The 21,731-nt window shown below is 48.6% G+C and overlaps 1 long non-coding RNA gene across 1 annotated transcript; it reads left to right on the forward strand.

Annotated features, from left to right (window-relative positions):
- The first annotated feature begins 5,474 nt into the window (after positions 1-5,474).
- On the forward strand, positions 5,475-20,348 carry LOC134434491 (uncharacterized). Its single transcript, XR_010031864.1, has 3 exons — positions 5,475-5,547; positions 15,951-16,088; positions 19,447-20,348. It is a non-coding gene; the product is annotated as an uncharacterized LOC134434491 (long non-coding RNA).
- Positions 20,349-21,731: the final 1,383 nt, after the last annotated feature.

Here is a 21,731-nt window from a genome sequence, read left to right on the forward strand (position 1 = left end):
GCTGTTTTGCAAAATAGAGCTGCTGTAGATTTTTTGCTCTTAGCACAAGGGCATGGATGTGAAGAGTTCGAGGGAATGTGTTGCATGAATCTGTCTGATCATTCGGTGTCCATTCACACTAAGATAAAAGAATTACAACAGGGACTTCACCAACTTAAGGAAGAAGACGGTTTAGGAATTGATGAATGGCTTAAAGGCTTGGGACTCGGACCGTGGCTGAGGAACCTTGTGATCTATGCTATAGGACTGCTGGGTGTAATTTTACTGTTTTTGCTTATTTTGCCTTGTATCTTTAACTGTATTCAAAACATGGTCAGCCGAACAATAGCAAAAACATGGCAAACTAATCTCCTTGCACAAGAAGAAAACGGGGGAAATGTGGAGAGTATTATTAATAATTGGTTAGCTGAGAAAGGCCACACTGATATAATGCCACTGGTTAAGCTGAAGGAGAAAAGTCAGCAGTCAGCAAGCTGAAAGGAAGAGTCAGCAGCGACCTTGCTGCAACATGAGGATAGGGAGTTGAGATTAGTCCTGAATATATCCTAAGAATATGTAGAAAGTATCAAAAGTAGAACCATAGGAATGCAGAAGTAGGCATAGGTGCTGATATGTAAGCTGATCAATCCTGAGCTCAACTTTTGCAATATGTATGAAGCTCATTATTAACTGTATTTAACCCGCCGTACTCATCAATAAAATTGAGCCTGTGATGATCAAACTGGTGTCCTGGTTCCCTTCCGCCGACACAAAGGCTTCCTTAGGGGCTGGGTTACTCCCAAGCAGGCAGGGAACAATGTCATGGAGCTGCTGGACACTCAGGGAGATTCCACGCACTCTGTGGTATCCACCACCAAAGGCTGCTGTTGGATGTAGCAAGGGGCTCCTAAAGGGAGAAAAAACAATCTCATTTCATTATGATTTGTTTGTGTTTTTATTGTTAGGGACTTGTTGGGAAAGCAATGGATTTAATAAAGCAGAGCATTTTATACCTTGTCAGTTTGATTTTTGCTGAGTTTGTTATTTATTGGGAAAATAATGGTAACGGAAAGATTTTTGCTTATATTCTATGGATGTGTAATTTTGTCTAAAGCAATTGAGCATCAAGTGTTGCCTGGGATGGCTGAGCCAGGAAATTGGGCGACCACACCCATCTGCGTGTGGGGCAGGGACACAGAGACTCCCAGGACAGCCCTGGGGTGCCCCAGGGTGGGGGCTGTGCTGGGCTCTGATTCACCACAAACTCTGAGGCACCCCAGGAAGGAGCTGTGACCCCCTGTGCCCACCCAGCCACTGCCCATCCCTGGCACCCCCATTCCCCTGGCAACCCAACCATGGGACCCCCATTGCCTTGGTTGCTCCTCCCTGGGCACCCCCATCTCAGGACCACCATTGCCCAGCACCACCATTGCACTGATCCCATCCCATGGGCTGCTTCTCCCTCCAGAACCCCTATTCCTGAGAGTCCCATTTTTTCCCCGGCACCCCTAACCCTGCCACCCACATGCCATGACTTAAAATCCCTGGGGACCATATTCCCACAGCACCCCCATCCCTGAATTCCCCCAGGCATGGAGACCCCAATTTCCCTGGTGCCCCATTCTCCTGGACACCCATCCTGGGTTCCCCACATTCCCACTCCTGGCAACACCATCACCCACCATGTCCCCAGACTATCCCATAATGTCCCCAGCCTGTGCCCAGCTTCTGACCACCCTGCCCCCACCAGGTGCCACCTACGCATGGGGACAGACCTGACCTCGCTTCCTTCCCCTTCATTCTAAGAGCTGCCAGCCAGGGGAGCGGTGGCCACAGCAATGAGTGACAGCCAGTGCCCATGGCTGGGGACACCGGGATGGCTGGGAAGGTGGCGCTGCTCCTGTGGGGTGAGTGCCCTGGGCAGGGGACTGACACAGCAGGGATGTGGAGGGGAGGGGACATAGAGGGGCTGTGCGGTCCCCTGAGATCCCCAATTCCAGCAGAACCAGTCCATGTTACCCACAGTGGACCTTGTTGTGAGTGGGCATACAGGGTAGCTTTGGGGACAGGGAGAGGGGGGCAGGAATTCAGGGATGGGGATGTGGGGACAGACAAGGACAGACAAGGGAAAGTGAGAGTCCTATGGGGGACCAGGAATCCTGAGAGGGTTCAGGGCCTTGGGACCCCACATTCACCCTTCTCCTCTTTCATTGCAGCCACCAGAAAGAAACAGGAAAAGTGACTTGGGGGCTCAAACCTCATTCTCCCCTTTTACCCCAAACCTCAAACACTGCAATTCCCTCCCTCACATCCCCTTTATTTCTTCAGGCCCCCCCCCACCCCACGCAGAGGAGGGGGAGGCGCTGTACACCCACGCTGTGGTCACCAAGAGAGCAGGGGTAAGTGCGGGGGGGACACATGCAGAGGGACACGTCACCCACGAGTTTCAGCCAACCCAGATCCCACAGCCCGTGACTCTCACAGTGTCCCCCCGTGCCACCACCCTCCAGGATCCCCAGGTGACCTACGCGGAGCTGCGGGGACCCCAGGGGCGACTGCGGGAACTCGGTGACATCTACGGGAATGTGCTGTGACACTGGGGGCCACAGGGGGGCAGTGGGGATCCCCACCCATGGGCACCCACTCGTGTGTGTGCTGCCACTAAAAACTGCCCCTCTCCCTCCCCGTGGAGGGACAAAGATCCCAAAGGGCTGAGAGAAGAACAATTTCCTGAAATAGCAACGAGAGAGAATAGATCCACAAGCAACAGCAACAAGGTTGGGAGTCTAGAGAGTCACAAAGGAATGATTTCAAGGGAAAGCCCCCAAAACAGAGGCAAATCCCAGATGATTCCCCCAGCATAATTCCTCCACCAGGGGAACCTTTCAGAACCCTGGACCTTCCTCATTCTGATGGCCAAAGCGGCCTTCAGGAAAATCTGGATTCTCTTCTCCCCTGTCCCAGGGAATAACACTTCTTAACTAATACATATTGTGAGAAACAAGTTAATGGAAGCTGAGTTTCGCTGGATATTATATGAATTGGTATTACATTATTGATTATATTGTTGATTAAATATTGTGATGTTACTGCTGTGACAGTGATGTGTATTGTGGAGTGGCTGGTGTTGTTGGGGTGGCCATCCAAGGGTGGGGGCCAGCCATGGCCCAGCCCCACTGCACAGGGATGGCCATTGTCCAGCCCGGCTCTGGCCAGCCCCAGGTGGCAGTCAGGACCTGAGGGTCCCCCCTGCCCCCTTTGCTTTCATTCTGGCAGCTTTAGAGCTGCTGCAGAGGTGAGAATTCTGTGGGTGGAAAAAGGACTGCCTGTGGTTTGCTCAGCTCTGCAAGAGGCACAAAACCCAAAGGGTGCCCAAGCAGTGTCTCTGGGAGGGCCTTTGGTGGTTTTCAGAGCAGGGCTGCCTGGAAACCCCCCCTGCAGGGGAGGCTGTGGGTGACCCAGTCCGGAAATACAGCACTTGATCATCTGTTCCTCTTTGTAAGGGACTTAGAGAGCTCCAGCACTACTGCACGTCCCGCAACAATCTGCTCTACAAGCTCACCTGGACCCTCCTTCTTGAACAAAACCTGCAGCCTTCTGGAACCTCATGGAAGGAATGTTTCAGCTCAGGCTGTGGCCAGCAAAAAAGAGGGAAAGGTTTGGAAATATCACACCGGGGCTCTGGCCCCAGCCGTGGCAGAGGTCTGGGGAGTGACCCTGTGTGGATTCCAGGTGTCTCCAAAGATGCTCCATCCCTGCCCTCGTATCCTGAGGGAAAGGCTGAGAGTTTGCAGGATTTGTGGTGTGAAGCCACCACAGGGTTTTTTTGTGTACCTGAGACCTGCCTGTGGTCAGGCGCTGCCTTCCTTCCATTTGGGAGCATGGAGAGCGGACATGAGTGTTGCGCAGCGTGTGTGCGTGGCCCTGGAAAACTGCTACGCTGCCAGTGGGTACTGAGATCCAACCTGCTGCCTTGGCAGCTTCTGCCTGCTGCAGGTGGTGGTGCTGGGACCAATTGGTGGCCCTGAGTTTGCAAAAGGAGCGATTTCCCCTCCTCCCTCCTGTCCGAGGCCGCCACGGCCCCTGAGGGGATGGAACTGGACCGGGGCGCCTCCTGGTGGCCAGGAGTGCTCCCTGCAGCGCCCCCTGCTGGCTGCGGTTATAACTGCCACAAAACCAACAGCGCTGAGTGGTAGGGAAATTTTGTGTTGTTTGTTCTGTTCTGGTTTATAAATTTCCCAGGAAAGATCTGTTATTCCTTTTCTTACACTTTTGCCTTTTGGCCCCATCATTTTTGAAATTAAAAAACCTTTTTGACATGTGTCTTCTTTACATTCTAGGACAGTTCCCACTTTTCCTGGCAGATATTTCTCATTTAAATGAGTTGCCAACTTCTGGGTTGTAGCGTGGATGGGACAGACACTCCCAGTGGAGACAGAGTCAGAGACATGGCCATCTCATGCTCTGTCTTTTAAGCCAGCTGAGACACCAAGAGCCCTCTCCCCAGCTGGTACTTCTGGTCACACGGCCACTCAGGAGCTGGCTTTGGCAGAGCATCACACTGTCCCCAGTGTGCCATGGCTGACAGACTGATGGACAGACGGGGCCTGTCTCAGCAAAAGCAAGGCCTGACTCACTCCTGTCACTCACAGGTGTTCCACAATGTCTCCAGATGTTGCGGTGTGTTGTAATAACCTGTCGTAAATTTTCGGGTTCCTTCCCCAGGTGTGCCAATACCCCTCTTCCCCTTCCCCCCTCACCCCCTGCTGGGCTGTCAATCAGTTTTAACATTCCAGCAAGGCGTTGTGTGGTTCATCACTTTCAAAAGATGCCCCTCAGGCCTGGGGGTCATTGGCCTGTCTAGGTGTCATCCTCGTCCCTTGAGACCCTGCCCCTCCCACCCGGTTGGTGGCTCACCTGCCCCTCCCCTTCCCCTGTCCCTGAGCTTAAAAGCTGAATCAAGCCATGCCGTCAGGATTCTGTTGGAGCTGTTGCTGACATTCAGACCTCTGCGACCATGGAATAAAGCTCTGGATATAACCCTCCGGCAGAATCCGTCTCCTTCTTCCTCACAATTAGCCTGAAGCCTTCTCTCCTGAGGTAAACGGAGTTCCTACCAAGCCTGGACTTGTTCAGCTGCCCAGCTGCAACCTCCAGCAAGCTAAAGGTGTCTCTGGGGTGATACACCACAGCTTCCCCCTTTGGCCCAGCAGCAAGGGTCAGACTGGCCCAGGCACAATCTACCTGGCACTATTGGGATTCATATTCCAATATTTTGGCATCTCTGGGTGGGCAAAGTGACTCTGCAGCCCCAGAAGGACTCTCAGTACCTCGGGCAGGCTTCGGCTGCCGTGCATCCAGCTGAAAGAGCCTTGGTTGCAATGCTCTCAGTTAGAGACTTTGGGATTTTATCCCAGAAGAAGTTTCGTGGACTGTTCAGTGCCTCAGGAAACCCCAGCTCCTTTCTGGTAAGAAGATTTTCCAGAGGAAGAACAGGGTAGCCTCTCCTGCCCATAGAGGGGTCCTGTTCTGGTGAGGAGACCTAGCCAGCTACAGCTTCCATTTTGGGTGAGTATCTCTGCTCTTGGTGGAGCAGAAGCTCAAAAACAGACTCTGCCGTGAGTTCTGTTCCTTTTTTGCCTTAGCATTTTGGCTGCGCAGCCCCACAGAGGGAATCCATTGCGTTCTAGGCTTTAGCTTTCAGCCGCGTGTGTTGCTGTCTCTTGGAATTCTTTCCAGAGCGGGATTGCTCTCTGCCCTTCCCCCCGGCTCAGCAGCGCAGCGTTCTCGGCTCTCTCCGCGGGGGACTCTCTCTCTGTGCGGGGAAGGGGGGCTCTCTACATGTGGCCGCGGGGATCTCTCTCTCTGTGGGGCGGGGGTGCCCTCTACACGCGGGGTGGCCCCGGTATCGGCTGGCCATGTGATGTGGGGGAAAGCTGCTCTCTCTCAGCTCCGCAGGGGAGGCTTTGTCTGCCTCGGCTTGGCAGGGCGTGTCTCAGCTCCCTGCAGCTGCTGCCCGGGAATTTTAAAAGCAGTATATACAGCTGCATTGTAAAGCTTTTGTCTGTTCGTTATCGCCTTCCTATCTGTGTTTTTTTTTTAGAAATCGGTAGCTGATTTTGGCTTTTACATTTTACATGGGTTCGAATCTCAGCATTGTACAAAAAGGAGTGTATTATCATATTGTTAGCATTTTAGTCAGTGGTAATGTGAAGTTCTCAAAAGGAAAATTGAAACAGTTTACAAGATGACTTTTTCTGCACTTCCCACAAACCTCCCCTGAAGAAATCCACAATATTCAATTCTGGGAAAAAGTTGGAAATGAATTGATAACCTTAGGACAGTCTGGGAATACACCCTCAGCTAAATTTGTGTTCTGGAGTTCACAAATTCCAACAGCCTTGCACAAACAAAAGGAATTGGAGAAAAAGCCAAATGCCAAGCCATGTACCTCTGCTCTCCCTGTTTCTCCCTCTCCTAGCTCTAAACCCCCTAAACCTCTTACCCCAAAACTTGGTATTTTAAAGAGAGCACACTCATTGGGAAGTCGACTCCCAGAATTTGTTAAAATGCCTGAGTTGTCCTGTTCACAAGGCCCTGGCCAGGCTGCGTGGAACCTTTCCCAATCCCCTGTGTCCCCTCCTCTGAAACCCAGAGCACGTGTCAGCTTTCCAGAGAGCAGTGATGCCCAAAATGGCCCCCAGTCCCTAGGGGGTCCACAAGATGGTGGATGCCACGTGGCATCTTCCCAAACCTGGTCTTCTTCCCAAAATCCTCTTAAGCATTTCAAAATTCCATACCCATCCCCCTCTCCTCCTGTTCCTCGTGACACCTTCCCCCCTCCCCCTCCCTTTCCTGCAGTACCCTCAGCTCCTCCCCTCTACTCCTCCCAGGGGGCATCTGCTGACGTGATGTCACCAGGTGTCCCCGCCCCCTGCCAGCCCCTTGACCCCGCCCTCTGTTCCCATGGTGTCCCCGCCCCCTGCCTGCCCCTTGACCCCGCCCCCTGTTCCCATGGTATCCCCACCCCTTGCCAGCTCCCTGTCCCTGCCCCCTGTGCCCATTGCGTCCCCGCCCCCTCCCCGAGTTGCCACGGTGGGGACACAACCACTGCCTGTCCCCAGACCTGTATCTGTCATCCCAATGCTTCTGATCCAAGGGATACAGAGCTGGGAACAGCAGACCCAATGCATAGTCCCATGTTGTCACTGGCTCCTGTTACCTTTCAGCCTGCAGCTCAGGGAGGGGCAGCCCCAACTGCTAATTGGAGTTCTTTTGGATGACAATTGATTAAGGAGATCTGTAAATCTCATAAAGAATATGGTCCACACAGTCCATATTCCCGTGGCCTTTTAAATTCTGAACTGAGTAGGACTGTGGTGATCCCACATGATTTAAAACAGCTTTTTTCCTGTCTCATGACCTCCATGGAATTCAAATTATGGGAATTAGCATGGAAACAACTGCTAAAAGATGCTCTCCCAGGCTTGCATGCTGATCCAAACACAGCGAAGGACAACAGTGGTAACCCTATCACCATTGAGCACCTCTGTGGTGAGGGCCAATGGTCTTTACCCTCAATCCAAGCTACAGCAATTCCTGCAGAAACACTCGAGAAAGTAAAAGAAGCAGCTGAAAAAGCATTCTTTTCCCTCCAACCTGAGGGGCCTTTTGAGCCCTATAGTAAAATTAAACAGCTATCATCAGAGCCTTTTTTGACATTGGTAGAAAGGTTAACTAGAGCCATTGAAATACAAGTTAAAAAAGTGAATGCTAGGGAAGCGGTTTTAGAGGAAATGGCATTTACGAATGCAAATGAACAGTGTCGAGTGGCAATCCTGAGCCTTCCTTTAGAACCTCCCCCAACCTTAAAAGATATGCTTCTAGTGTGTAACAGGAAAGTGCCTCTGATGAGTGTGGCTGAAGACACCAGACCAAGGCTGCTGCCAAGACCACCTCAGCGTGTCGCCGTTGCCAGCCCTGCACCTTTCCCCTCAGTACAGCAGTACCCTGGGCAGCAGTGGAGACCAGCAATGGCTGAGCCCACAAAACCATGCCTGCTTTGTAAGAACCTAGGGCACTGGAGTAACCAGTGACCCCTGAAAAGGCAATTTGATGAATTCAGAAATAGCAGGGGAAAAGAACTACAAGCCCTCCCTGGGGGTCAACAACAACAAAAAAACTGAAAAGGGAGCGCCCGCCTGCCAGACGTGCAGACACAAAAAGAGCAGGCCAAGGGAATAAGGGTAGCAAAACCAATCAAGCGCGCAATAATATTAATGTTTGTGTAAGTGAAGCAGGTGCTTCAAAGACTATGTCTGCTGGTCTGTTGCAGTCGAGGCGGTCACGACATTAAAGCAGAGACCACAAGCACACTCAGTCTTAGTCTCAGTTTTCAACTGTTAGCACCATTTGCAACAGTTAGCAACCGTTGGCAACAGTTTGCAACACTTTATTAGTGAAAATGGCTGATACACTTTCCAGTTTTTTCCCCTCCAGTCGCAGAAGGCTCCCATCTTTCCTCTCTCAATCTCCTTGGTTCAGCTTCTTCCTCTTACTTCTTGCTCCTTTAGCCAACAGGCCTGCTGCTAGCCCCTTCCACAATTCCCCCTTTTTTGTTTTTGAACTGTAAATACAGTTGCTATGGATTTTTGCAGGGCCCTTTGCAAAAATCCAAGCAGAGAGGGGACACACAAAATCACAATCACAACCATCAACAGAATTCCCATTCTTAATGCAATCATTCCTGTCCTTCATCCATCTTTAATTACTGATATATGGTCTTAGCCAGTGTCCTCTGCACGTTCTGCTTCAGCTGCGGAACCATCGATCCTGTCCTTTCCCGCACGGTCTAGGTAAGGTTTGACACAGCGAGCAGGAACCCATCAAAGACCATTATCTGTCAAAACACAAGCATAACCCCTCCCCCAGGTTATCAATTCTTCTGGACTAGACCATATACCAGTAATCAAATCCTTGACCCACACCTTGACATTTCTATGGAAATGTGGTTGCTTAGAATTCAAAGAAGAAAAATGGCAAAAGATTGGAGATAACTGTGAGTCAGGTAGGGGACGCAAGAAGTTTAACACATAAACAGCTTTATCTAATCTCACTTGAGGTGACTCATGTTGCATTCCCCCTTTTTGTTTTTGAACCTGACATTTAAGAAGTCCGTGAGCTCTTTCAATAATTGCTTGGCCCGTGGGGACATGTGGAATACCTGTTGAATGTCCAATGCCCCAGGCACTAAGGAATGCTTGCATTTTCTGCGAAGCATATGCTGGGCCATTATCTGTTTTTACGTGACACGAAACACCTAAAATAGAAAAAGCATGATAAAAATGACGAATAGCATCTCGAGTTTTTTCTCCTGTGAATGCTGAAGCAACCATTACATGAGAAAAAGTATCAACTGTAACATGAACATACTTGAAGCGACCAAATTCTGGCATTTTTGTAACATCAGTTTGCCATTCTTCTAATGCAGAAAGACCTCTAGGGTTGGTACCATAATACTGAGTGACATGAGTCATATGACAGTCAGGACAAGAGGAAAGAATAGATTTTGCCTTGGCAGTAGACAATTTGAATTGCTGCTGTAAAGCTTGAGCATTCTGATGAAAAAATTGATGGGATAAAATTACCTTCTGCAACACATTGTGTACAGTTTTGATTGCAGCAGCAGCTACTAAAGAGTCTACATAGGCATTGCCTTCAGCAAAAAATCCTGGCAATGATGTATGGCTGCGAATGTGCATGATGAAGTAAGGATGTTTTCGAGCACCAATAACTGTCCATAACTTCACTAATATGGTAAAAAATGGTTTCTCTTGAATATTATACAACACTGTTTGATCTAAATGCTTAACCAAATTGGCAACATAAACTGAATCAGTAACTATATTTACAGAACCAGGAAACAAAGTAAAAGCCAAAATACCAGCAGAAAGTTCAACCAGTTGAGGAGATCCTGCTGAATCACTGTCTGATATTCCCAGTGATCATCCTTTCTCCAAGCCACAGCTGCTTTTCTGGTTTTCCCAGACCCATCTGTAAAAACCGTTATACCTTCCACTGGAACAGGAGAACAAATTTGCTTGCCTTCAAAAGGAATCTCTTTAGTCAGTGTTAGAACAGGATGAGAAGGCAAATGATATGAGATTTGGCCTGTAAAACAAGATAAGGCAGATTGCAATTCATGATTATTTTGAAAGCACCATTCAAAATACCACTGTGTAGAGGTATCACAATGGTCACAGGGTCCTGTCCTAAAATCTCATGACAACGCCTGCGGCCCTTGATGATAATATCTGCAAAAAGCTCATAAAGTCCTGGAGCTGTTTTCCAGGATCTGAAAGATAAAAATATCCATTCCAGAATATGCAATTGACCTTCCCAATTATCATTCCATTGACATAGTATTCCACATGGTATTTCACGGTCTTTCAAAATAAACAATTGAACACCAACAGAGGTATCTATCCTGTTAACAAATTTGTGTGCTAGGGCTAATTCAACTTCTTCCAAGGTCTTTTTTGCTGCTGAGGTCAGTTGCCTCTTATCAGTAGAGGAAGTGATGCCTGAAAGCAAATCAAACAATGGCTGCAACTGATGATTAGTTCTGCCTAAATATGATCGAATCCAACCTAATAAACCAACCAATTTCTGTACATCAGTAGCAGTTTTAACATCAATGTCTAGCTTTACAGGTTGAGGCATAACTTGAGTGTTGGTCACCAACATACCTAGGTATTTCCAAGGCATGTGTTCCTGCACTTTCTCTTGAGCAACGATCAGGCCAAAAGCTTTCAAATTTGTCACAGCACATTGTTTAAGAGCTGACAACTGTTGTTTGTTGTCAGATGCCAACAAGATATCATCCATGTAATGATAGCAGTAGCAGTTTTTAAATTGCTCCCGGACTTTTGACAAGGCCTGTGCCACAAACCATTGACAAATAGTTGGCAAATTTTTCATGCCTTGTGGGAGTACCTTCCACTGTTATCTTTTATCAGGTTCAGCATGATTTATAGAAGGCACCGTAAGAGCAAATTTTTCTTTGTCCTGCTCAGCCAATGGAATAGTGAAGAAACAATCTTTTAGATCAATGACAACTATTTGCCATTCCTGTGGAATCATCGTAGGTGTAGGAAGGCCTGGTTGTAAAGCTCCCATTGTTGCCATTACAGTATTTATCTGCTGTAAATCATGTAAAAGTCTCCATTTTCCCGATTTCTTTTTTATTACAAAAACAGGGGTGTTCCAGGGACTGAATGATTCCTCAATGTGTCCCGCTTGCAATTGTTCTGTAACTAATTCTTGCAGGGCAGTAAGCTTTTCAGTAGTCAGGGGCCACTGGTGAACCCAGACAGGCTTATCTGTCAACCATGTCAGGGGTACAACTGGACGTTCATTGCCCTGCAACACAGTGGCCCCCATTAAAAATCTGCAGTAATTTTGACACCCCATTGAGATAAACAATCTCGTCTCCACAAACTTTGAGGAGAATCGGCAACATAGGGTCTGATGTTAGCTTGTTGGCCATCAGGATGTTTCACATTAATTACAATGGCTGACAGGCCACCTGTTTTAGCACCACCTAATCCCAGGAGACCAAAACTTGTATGAGTGAGAGGCCACGATTGAGGCCAGCAAAGTCGCAAGAGTATTGTGACATCTGCTCCAGTATCAATCAAACCTGTTACTGATATAGTTCCTGGATGACATCCACTGGCGGTGAGAGTGCATGTCTTTTCTGGACGGCTCTCTGTTACTTTCTCCGTCCAGAACACTTGAGGTACTCCTGTCGATCCAAAGCTTCCGGTGCCTCGACTTCAGTCCACTGTATTTGGAACAGAACTCACAAAAGGTACAATTTGAGGAATGCAAGCTCCTTTCTGAATAGTGACAGGAGGATCATCAATGGATACCATGGCATGAATCTGCCCTAAATAATCAGTGTCAATAGGCCCTAGATGCACATGAATACCTCTAAGTGTAGTACTCGATCTCCCTATCAAAAATGCACTCAATCTCCATCCTATTGGACCATAGGCATCAAGGGGTACCTTACATATTTCTTTTGTTAAAATGGTTGCTGTGTCAGCGGTGGGTATATCAATGCCTGCGGACCCGCTTGTTGCCCCTGAGTATTGTTCGCAAATGGGTAGCTTTGCAGGGCTGGGAAGGCCCGCATTTGCTGTTGCGGTTGTTGGGGTATTTGTTTCCCCACACGCCCCTTTCCGGTCCTCTTTGGGTTTCCCGGCAATAGCTGACCATTTGCATGATATTTACTCCTGCATTGCTTAGCATAGTGCCCAGATTTAGCACAACGATTGCATACAACATCGCTGCTTGCACTTGGCCTAAATGTTGTTTTCTGGACAGTACACTGTGACTTAACATGCCCCTGTTGTCCACAATTATAACACTTTGCTGAAGGTCTTAGCACTGCAGCAAGAGCTGCCATTTTATGCTCAACTGAACCAACTTTTGAGCAAGCAGTAACCATATCAGACAAGGTGGGTTCCCCAGGCAAAGTGTCAATAATCTTTCTGCAATCTGGGTTTGCATTTTCTTTAGCCAACTCTATGCACAATTTGTCTCGCAAAGTTTAATCATCTACCTGTTTCTCAATAGCAGCAGCAAGTTTTTCTGCAAACTGCAAAAATGGTTCTCTCATCCCTTGTTGTATAGTGATATATTTCTGTTTTGGAGCTGCCATTTCCATTTTTTTAGTTAAAGCACCCATGCCAATTTGCTGAGCTTGTGCCAAAATCGAAGGATGCCACCTTGCCTGTAAATCTGGATTAGCAAAAGGCCCAGTGCCCAGTAGGGCATCAACACCCACAGCACGACGAGGGTCGTGTTGAGGCAACTGCATATTTGTTAAAGCGGTGCGCTCAGCCACTCGCCTCCAAGTTTCTTGAAATACACCATATTGTACTGGTTGGAATAGAATTGTAGCAAGATGAGTGATGTCATAAGGTGCAAGCAAATCTGCATTAATCACACGTATTAATTGCATTACCTCTGAGGAATTAATACCATACTGAGCTACTTTCGATTGGATGTCTTGCACAACCCTCCAGGCGAAGACGTGATGACTGTTGTTCTGTCTTGTTCCAGGAACTGCTTTGAAAACTGGAAAAGCCATAGGGTTATCACAAGCAACATTTGCATTGGCACTGCTCTCCTGAGGTACTCTTGGAGCATCTAACCTTTCTATTATGTCCCAATTATTTTCTTCAACTTCTTTCCTCCTAACAAATTCCCAGAACTCCTGAGGGTGTCGAGGAAGCACAGTTACTTGACATGGAGGCAAAGTCCATGGGGCAGTAAGGCTAGAGCTCTTAGGAGATGAAGGGACCAGAGCTCCTTGCCCCAGCTTAGATGTTACTGCGGGCGACTCATCACTTGACTCACTGTTGCTGTCACTGTCAAGTAACGGAGGATACGGCCTTGCAGATTGTTCAAGCCACTCAGAGGGAAGCGGGGGGGCGGACGGCTGGACCAGAGAGGAGGGAAGCGGGGGGGCAGATGGCTGGGTTTCTCTCTCTGCTAGAGACATTTCAGCTAACTGGCATAGCGGTGTAATATATACAGGCACCATCGTGAGCTGCTGCACAGGTGTGAGATAAGGAGGCTTAGGGGCCTGATAAGAAGAGGCTAGGGCAGATTGTCCAGAAGTTTTGGCAGCTTTCCCAGAAGCCTTGGCAACCAGCCCAGAAGCTCTGGTAGCCTTCCCATCAGAGCCCCCTTCTACCTCAGAGGGCCTCCCGTCAGGTTCTGTTATCAGGCCCGACTCTTCATCCGCATCTTGCTCCGTTTCTCTCTCTATTTTCCATTCCTTTAAAGCCTCAAAGAGCGAGTTCCAAGTAACTGCTAGATCAACAACTGTTTTATCTCCCGCTTGAATGACTTGCCAAAGTCTGTCCCCGACCTTTTTCCATGCCTTAACACTAAATGCTGTGTCAGGATCAGTGCCAATATTCTGTGATTTAGCCCACAGCATTATATTACGAAGTGCATAGTCTGACGTATAAATTCCCTTATTTCTTAACAAAATTTTCCATGCAGACAGAACATTTTCTTCCTCTTTAGATAAATTTTGTCCCATTATTACTAGTTGGTGGCTCACTTACTTCCAGGTGTCTTGATTTGAGAGAATCAGGTCCGGACCTCCCTGTGGCTTCCACCTGCCACTCTCAGCTGCACCAACGCCGCCTCCCCCACTACGTCCCAGTGGGTCACGTATGCCAATTGCTAGAACCCTCTGTTATGGTTTGGGCCTGGCAAAGCCAGAGCCCTCATGAGTACACCTTCTCCCCGGTGTCTGCTGCGAGATGTGACCAGGAATAAACAAAGCAGGCTCCAACTTCAACATACAGAAAAGTTTATTAACTAAGCTACACACAAACAATTACTAAACTACAAAACTACACACAAAAGAGGGAAAAAAAAACACGAGGAAAATGAAAACCTCACAAAAACACTCTCCCCCTCCTCCCCCCTAAATTCCCAATACAATACATCCTCCAAAATCACCAATTCTAGGTCCAATACCACCCCTTAAGATTGCTCAAACTTTCAACTCCTCAAGAGGAGAGGGAGTCCTTCCATGTGTCACGGTGGCCTCTTCCGTCCTTGTTCCGGTGCTCTCACCACCGAACAGGGATCAGGGCTGCTTCCAGGGTTGTCTTTTTTTAAGGATGCTTTGTCCAGTTCCAGAAAATCACAGTATCTCACCTTTTCACCTCTGGGACATCCGTCCCCCCCATATTTTATATACCCCCTGGGGCCGAGGGGTACCCACACTGAATCTTCTCTGGCACTAGGACATTTCTCCCCCTGGACTCAGTCTCTGTATCTCACGGAAACATAGCTCTGTCCATGGCTACACAAAAGAGTCCAACATAAAACGCCACTCCATCTTCTCCATTCTTTCAACATCTCTCACTCTCTCTCTCTGGTCCAGACCTCCATCGCTCGTTCATTTCCTTTGTCCTCCTCCACTCTTATCACTCGTCTAGGAAGGGTTAATGTTCTGTAAGGCTTTCATTGTCCAAAAAGGGTTAAAAAACTCCTCCAGGCCTCCAGGCAGCTGGACTCCTGGCTGCACCCCCCCCCCCCATCTCCTCAGCTGGGCTGCCTGCTGCCAGCACATATTTACTGAATTTCAAGGTAACACAGGCTGCACTCTCTCTCTCTCTCTCTCTCTCTCTCTCTCTGTCTCAAAAGGCGGGGGGGGGGCAGGGGGGGGAATGGCTGTCCGATGTCTCTTGGGGCTTTCCACCCTTTCATCCTCCAAGGCCTCCTTACTCCCATCTCTGTCCAGGCCCAGGCCTACCTCATGGCTGCCCCTCCCCTGCCCAGCAGCAGCGGCTGGACGGGGGAGTGATCCGAACTCCGTCCCTCAAAGTCCCAAGAGAGCCTCCCAGGGCCAAAGCTCTGCTTTTAACCCCTGGGTGTTCTCGGAGGTGTGTCCTAAAAACCACTGGCTACCCCAGGTGCCAATATCAAAATCCAAGCACCCATTGGTTTGACCACAACATCCCAGAATTCCCACTTCTTCCTGGTCAAACCACCACACCCTGTATGGGCCCCCACCGACTATTTTCTTATCACATCGGCGGTCACCAAAATGTCGCAGTCGAGGTGGTCACGACATTAAAGCAGAGACCACAAGCACACTCAGTCTTAGTCTCAGTTGTCAACCGTTAGCACCGTTTGCCACCATTAGCAACCGTTGGCAACAGTTTGCAACACTTTATTAGTGAAAATGGCTGATACACTTTCCAGTTTTTTCCCCTCCAGTCGCAGAAGGCTCCCATCTTTCCTCTCTTGATCTCCTTGGTTCAACTTCTTCCTCTTACTTCTCGCTCCTTTAGCCAACAGGCCCGCTGCTAGCCCCTTCCACACTGGTCCACTGCTGAAAGTGAAAAAAAATTACCTTTGTTATGATTTAGGTGATCCTGTGTTAACCACGTCTTCTGTCAATGAGCCTTACAGGCTGCAGCTGACAGAGTCACTCCACCTGAAGGACACTGACTGGCATTTTGTCTCTGTAAATCCTGAACAGAAGGGAACTTGGAACCGAATTCGTTGTAAGTACATCGTCACTGGGGACACCAAACACACACCACAAGAGATTGAAATTGCTCGGGGAATGACAACATCAGATCCTGAGCAATTCGTTCTCGGCCTGCACTGTTTCCACCCACCCCTGTTTCTTCCCAAGGGACAAATTGTTGCACAAGCTATCCCTGTGCCATCTTTACCTGAAAATATCGAAAAACAAGGGCCCACAATCGCCCGGGTCCAAGCTATTGGGAAAGACAAACCCAAATTATGGTGTAATGTCAGTGGGGGTGGGGAGTCAAAACGCACTGAGATGCTTGTAGACACGGGTGCAGACTGCATAGTGATTCCAGTACAAGACTGGCCAGCACATTGGCCTTTGCAAAATGTTGCTGGTCACCTTCGAGGTGTAGGAGGCCTGCAATTGGCAAGACAATCCAAAAACATTATTCAAATTGAGGGACCAAACAGACAATTGGAAAATATCCGTCCATTTGTGTTAGATTATTCGGAACCTTTTTTAGGGAGAGATTTAATGGCCCAGTGGGGTGTCACAATTGATATTCCAGACTCTCCACAGCATTTTTGTGCAGCAGTCATTGAACAACAGCGCCCCACCCAAAAACTGAAGTGGAAAACAGACAAACCAGTTGACGTGAAACAGTGGCCGCTCAGTAAACAAAAAATAAAGGTGCTTGAGGTACTAGTGGAAGAGCAACTAAAAAAGTGCCACATTGTGGAGACCATGTCCCCATGGAACACTCCAGTGTTTGTCATCCAAAAAGCTGACAAAAACAGAAGGCGACTTCTTCATGACCTCTGACAAATTAATAATGTAATTGAAGATATGGGTTCTCCCCAACCTGATATGCCATCCCCAACAATGCTTCCCCAAGATTAGATTTAGCTGTTATTGATAATAAAGACTGCTTTTTCCAAATCCCCTTGCACCCTGACAATGCACCGCGTGTTGCATTCTCGGTCCCTTCCATCAACATGGAAGCCCCTATGAAAAGGTACCATTGGACCGTTCTTCCTCAAGGATTGAAGGTATCTCCAGCTCTCTGCCAGTGGTATGTCTCTTCCCTGCTTTCCCCAGTGCGTGCAGCCGCAGAGAAGGCCATCATCTATCATTACATGGATGATATCCTCGTGTGTGCCCCCAATGATGATTTACTCACCCATGCGCTTGACCTAACAATCGATGCATTGATTGTTGCAGGGTTCGAGCTCCAAGAAAAGAAAATTCAAAAGATGCCACCTTGGAAGTATTTGGGCTTAGAAATTGGAAATAGGACCATTGTTCCTCAAAAACTAGAAATCAATCCAAGGATCAAGACCCTTGTGGATGTCCACAAGTTGTGTGGGTCTTTGAATTGGGTAAGGCCATGGCTCGGTCTGACTAATGAAGACCTTGCCCCTCTTTTCAATTTATTGAAAGGGGGAGAGGACCTAGGTGCTCCTAGGTCTATTACCCCAGAGGCACGGAAAGCTCTAGAAAAGGTTCAGATTGCAATGTCCACAAGACAGGCCAACCGATGCTGGCCTGACCTGCCATTCAAATTTATCATCCTAGGTAAGTTTCCACACCTCCATGGAATTATTTTCCAGTGGGAGGAAAAACAAACACCTAAGGCAAAGGACACACCAAAAAAGGACCAGGACCAGAGGGACTCTCTCTTGATCATAGAATGGGTTTTCCTCAGTCATAAAAGGTCCAAGAGATTGACAAAACCTCAGGAGCTGGTAGCAGAACTGATCCGGAAAGCAAGGACCCGGATCAGGGAGTTAGCAGGATGTGATTTTAAGTGCATTCACATTCCAGTTGAGTTAAAATCGGGTCAAAATACTATGAAAATACTGGAACAATTGTTTCAAGAAAATGAAGTGTTGCAGTTCACTCTGGATTCCTACTCAGGACAAATTTTGGTAGCGTGGCCCGCTCACAAGTTGTTCAAACAAGATTCTCAATTCACTTTGAAATTGAGAAGTGCTCTAAGTAGGAGACCTTTAAAAAAGGCTCTGACTGTCTTTACAGATGCGTCCAGGAGGTCCCACAAGTCCGTTATGACTTGGAAGGATCCTCAAACCCAGCAGTGGGAGACAGACATTGCTGAGGTGGAAGGTTCACCTCAGGTTGCTGAATTGGCTGCGATTGTTAGGGCTTTAGAAAGGTTCTCAGAACCATTTAATCTGATTACAGACTCTGCATACGTGGCAGGAGTAGTATCCAGGGCAGATCAAGCAATACTGCAAGAAGTGTCTAACATCACACTTTTTGAATTGCTCTCAAAACTGGTAAAGTTAGTCACTCACCGAGAGCAACCCTTTTATGTGATGCATGTCAGGTCACACACTGACTTGCCAGGGTTTATCGCTGAAGGCAACAGAAGGGCAGATGCTCTTGCTGCACCTGCAGTGATGGCCACTCTCCCAAATGTTTTTGAACAGGCAAAAATCAGCCACCAGCTTTTCCACCAAAATGCACCTGGCCTGGTTCGTCAGTTTAACATCACTCGAGAACAGGCCAAAGCGATTGTGACCACATGCCCAAATTGCCAACAACATGCACTCCCTACAGTGAGTACGGGAGCAAACCCAAGGGGACTGAACAGTTGTGAACTGTGGCAAACAGATGTAACACACATACAGTCTTTTGGACGGCAGAAATATGTTCACGTTAGTGTAGATACCTTTTCTGGAGCGGTCTATGCTTCTGCCCACACAGGAGAATCATCTATTGATGCTATTAAGCACCTCTTACAGGCTTTTTCTTTCATGGGCATCCCCAAGGAGCTGAAAACTGATAATGAGCCTGTTTATAAATCCAAGGAATTCGGGAGCTTCCTGCAGCAATGGGGAGTAGAGCACAAAACTGGCATCCCCTACTCCCCTACAGGTCAAGCCATTGTGAGAAAGAACTCACCGTGATATTAAAAGAGTCCTGGACCAGCAACAACAGGTTCTGAAGGTGGAACCTCCCCACATCCGATTATCCAGGGTGCTATTCACAATCAATTTTCTGAATTGTTCTTTTGACAGCCTGAACCCACCCATCCTACACCACTTTGGGGGGAGCAGTCATAGGTTGATGAAAGAAAAACCTCCAGTTTTAGTAAAGGACCCTGAGACTTGGAAAACAGTGGGACCTTACAAATTGGTTACTTGGGGACGTTGATACGCCTGTGTGTCCACCCCCTCTAGTTTAAGGTGGGTTCCTTCCAAATGGGTAAAGCCCTATGTTCCCAAAGTCTCAGAGAAATCTACAGAAGCACCCCAGGTTGCTCATGCTGCCTGGAGAAGGAAACGTTGCACGCGTTCTCTGGAGGAAATTCTATTTAAGCCTCCTATCTGGAATAGTTTGTAATATATGTTTGTCTCAAGTTCCTTGTACCAGTTTAGATCCCGCTGTTCATGTGTAGCCTCGAGACGCCATGAGACCTTGCCTGCTTCTCGTCCTACTCGTGATCATCCCACCTGCGATCTCCTGCATAGTGCCGCAGCCCAAACCACATATGGACTACCTTGACAAAGGTTCTCGGACATCAACAGAGAAACTGACAACTGGCTGAATGGACTGTTCAAAGGCTGGGGACTCTCGGGCTGGTTGGGATCTATTCTGAAAACTGTGTTTTTAGTGCTGTTTATTTTAGTTATAGTTATTGTAGTTGTAACCATTGTTTTTGGACTAATCAAACGCATGGTTCTCAAGTTAATTTCAAGCTCATACCGCCCTCCTGAGGTCTACCATTTGGAAACCCTCAGTGCTCCAATGGATGACCTGGAAGCCTCAGTGGAAAACACTGACCCTCTTGTAGAGGAAGAACCGATTTACCAACTATGGTTTGGCAAGCATTCCGCATCACAAAACCAGTCCTCTTCTTTTTAAACGAAACTAGAGGGAGATGTTGCAGTGTATTGTAATGTCCTGTTTTAAACTTCCGGGTCCCTTCCCAGGTGTGCCTATACCTCTCTCCCTTCCCCCTTGCCCCCTTGCTGAGTGAGTCCTGTCAATCAGGCTTAACATTCCAGCAAGGTCGTCGTGTGGTTGGTCAAGTTCAAAAGATGCCCTATGCCCAGAGGTCATTGGCCTGTCTAGGTGTCATCCTCCCCTGAGACCATGCCCCTCCAACCTGGTTGGTAGCTCACCTGCCCCTTCCCTCCCCCTCCCCCGGGAGCTTTAAAAGGTAATCAGACCATGTGCTCGGGATTCTGTTGGAGCTGTTACTGACATTCAGACCTCTGTGACCACGGAATAAAGCCCTGGATATACCCCTCCGGCAGAATCCGTCTCCTTTTCCTCCTCACCATCGCCGGAAGCCTTCCCCTCCGTAGGTAAACGGAGTTCCTACCAAGCCTGGACTTGTTTCAGCTGCCCAGCTGCAACCAGGAGCAAGCTAAAGGTATCTCTGGGGTGGTACACCACAGTTGCCGCCTTTGGCCCAGCAGCAAGGGTCAGACTGGCCCAAGCACAATCTACCTGGTAATATTGGGATTCCTATTCCAATACTGAAGAAACTGGACATTTTTGTTATCTTTAGGGGCCCATTGGTGCACCCCAGAGCAGCATTTGCTTGTGGATAACAGAGAGTGTGGAATCTCCCTGAGTGTCCAACAGCTCCATGGGATTGTTCCCTGCCTGCTGGGCAGCAAAACAGCCCCTAATGAAGCTTTTACTTGGGCCATATTTAGGAACTCTCTCCATTTTGCTGAAATCCATCCCACCCTGAAATTTGACTGACTTCCCATGGAGGAAGAGAAGAAGCTCTGTCCATCCTTGGGACAGTGCACAGGAATCTGTGGAAATGCCCGTGTGTGCCTCAGGGTCTGATTCCCTGGTAAATCCACTCCAGCCTGCCCTGAATTCCCTTGCCTGGGCACTCCCTGCTCCTGCTGTGACACCCCTGTTCCCCAGCCCCTCGTGTGCAGCCCCCGCTTAGTATTTCCACACTTTTCCCTCTCTTCTGCTGTGCACATCCAGGATCCAAACATTCTTTCCATGAGGTTCCTAAGGGCTGACAGGTTTTGTTCAAGAAGAAGGGTCCACGTCAGGATGTTGAACAGATTGTTGTTGTCTCAGCAGTAGTTTTGTGGTTTTCTCAGACCCTTGGGCAAAGGGACAAAATAATCAATTGCTGCATTTCCAGACTGGTTCCCTCACAGCTGCCCTTGCAGGGGGAGTTTCCAGCCAGCCCTGTTCTGAAAACCACCAAAGACCCCCACAGAGCCACTGCTTGAGCTCCCTTTGTGGTTTTGTGCTTCTTGCAGGGCTGAGCAAACCACAGGCAGGCCTTTTTCCACCCACAGAATTCTCACTTTTGCAGCAGCTCTAAAGCTGCTAGAATCAAAGCAAAGGGGGCAGGGGGGACCCGCAGGTCCTGGCTTCCACCTGGGGCTGGCCAGAGCCGGGCTGGACAATGGCCATCCCTGTGCAGTGGGGCTGGGCCATGGCGGGGCCTGACCCTTGCATTGACAGGGGACCCCAGGATGTGCCACCCTTGGGACAGGCAGCCAACCAGGAATGTGCAGGGACATTTCTGGAACTGCCACTCCCCGGGACAGGACCCCCCATGCCAGGATGTGTCACCCCCTGGGACTGGATGCGCCCAGGACAGGAACCCCTTGGATGTGGTCCCCCAGGACTGAACCGCCCCTTTCCCATCTGACTC

The sequence above is a fragment of the Melospiza melodia genome, unplaced genomic scaffold (genome assembly GCF_035770615.1).
Source record: "Melospiza melodia melodia isolate bMelMel2 unplaced genomic scaffold, bMelMel2.pri scaffold_37, whole genome shotgun sequence".
In the NCBI taxonomy this organism is placed as follows: Eukaryota; Metazoa; Chordata; class Aves; order Passeriformes; family Passerellidae; genus Melospiza; species Melospiza melodia.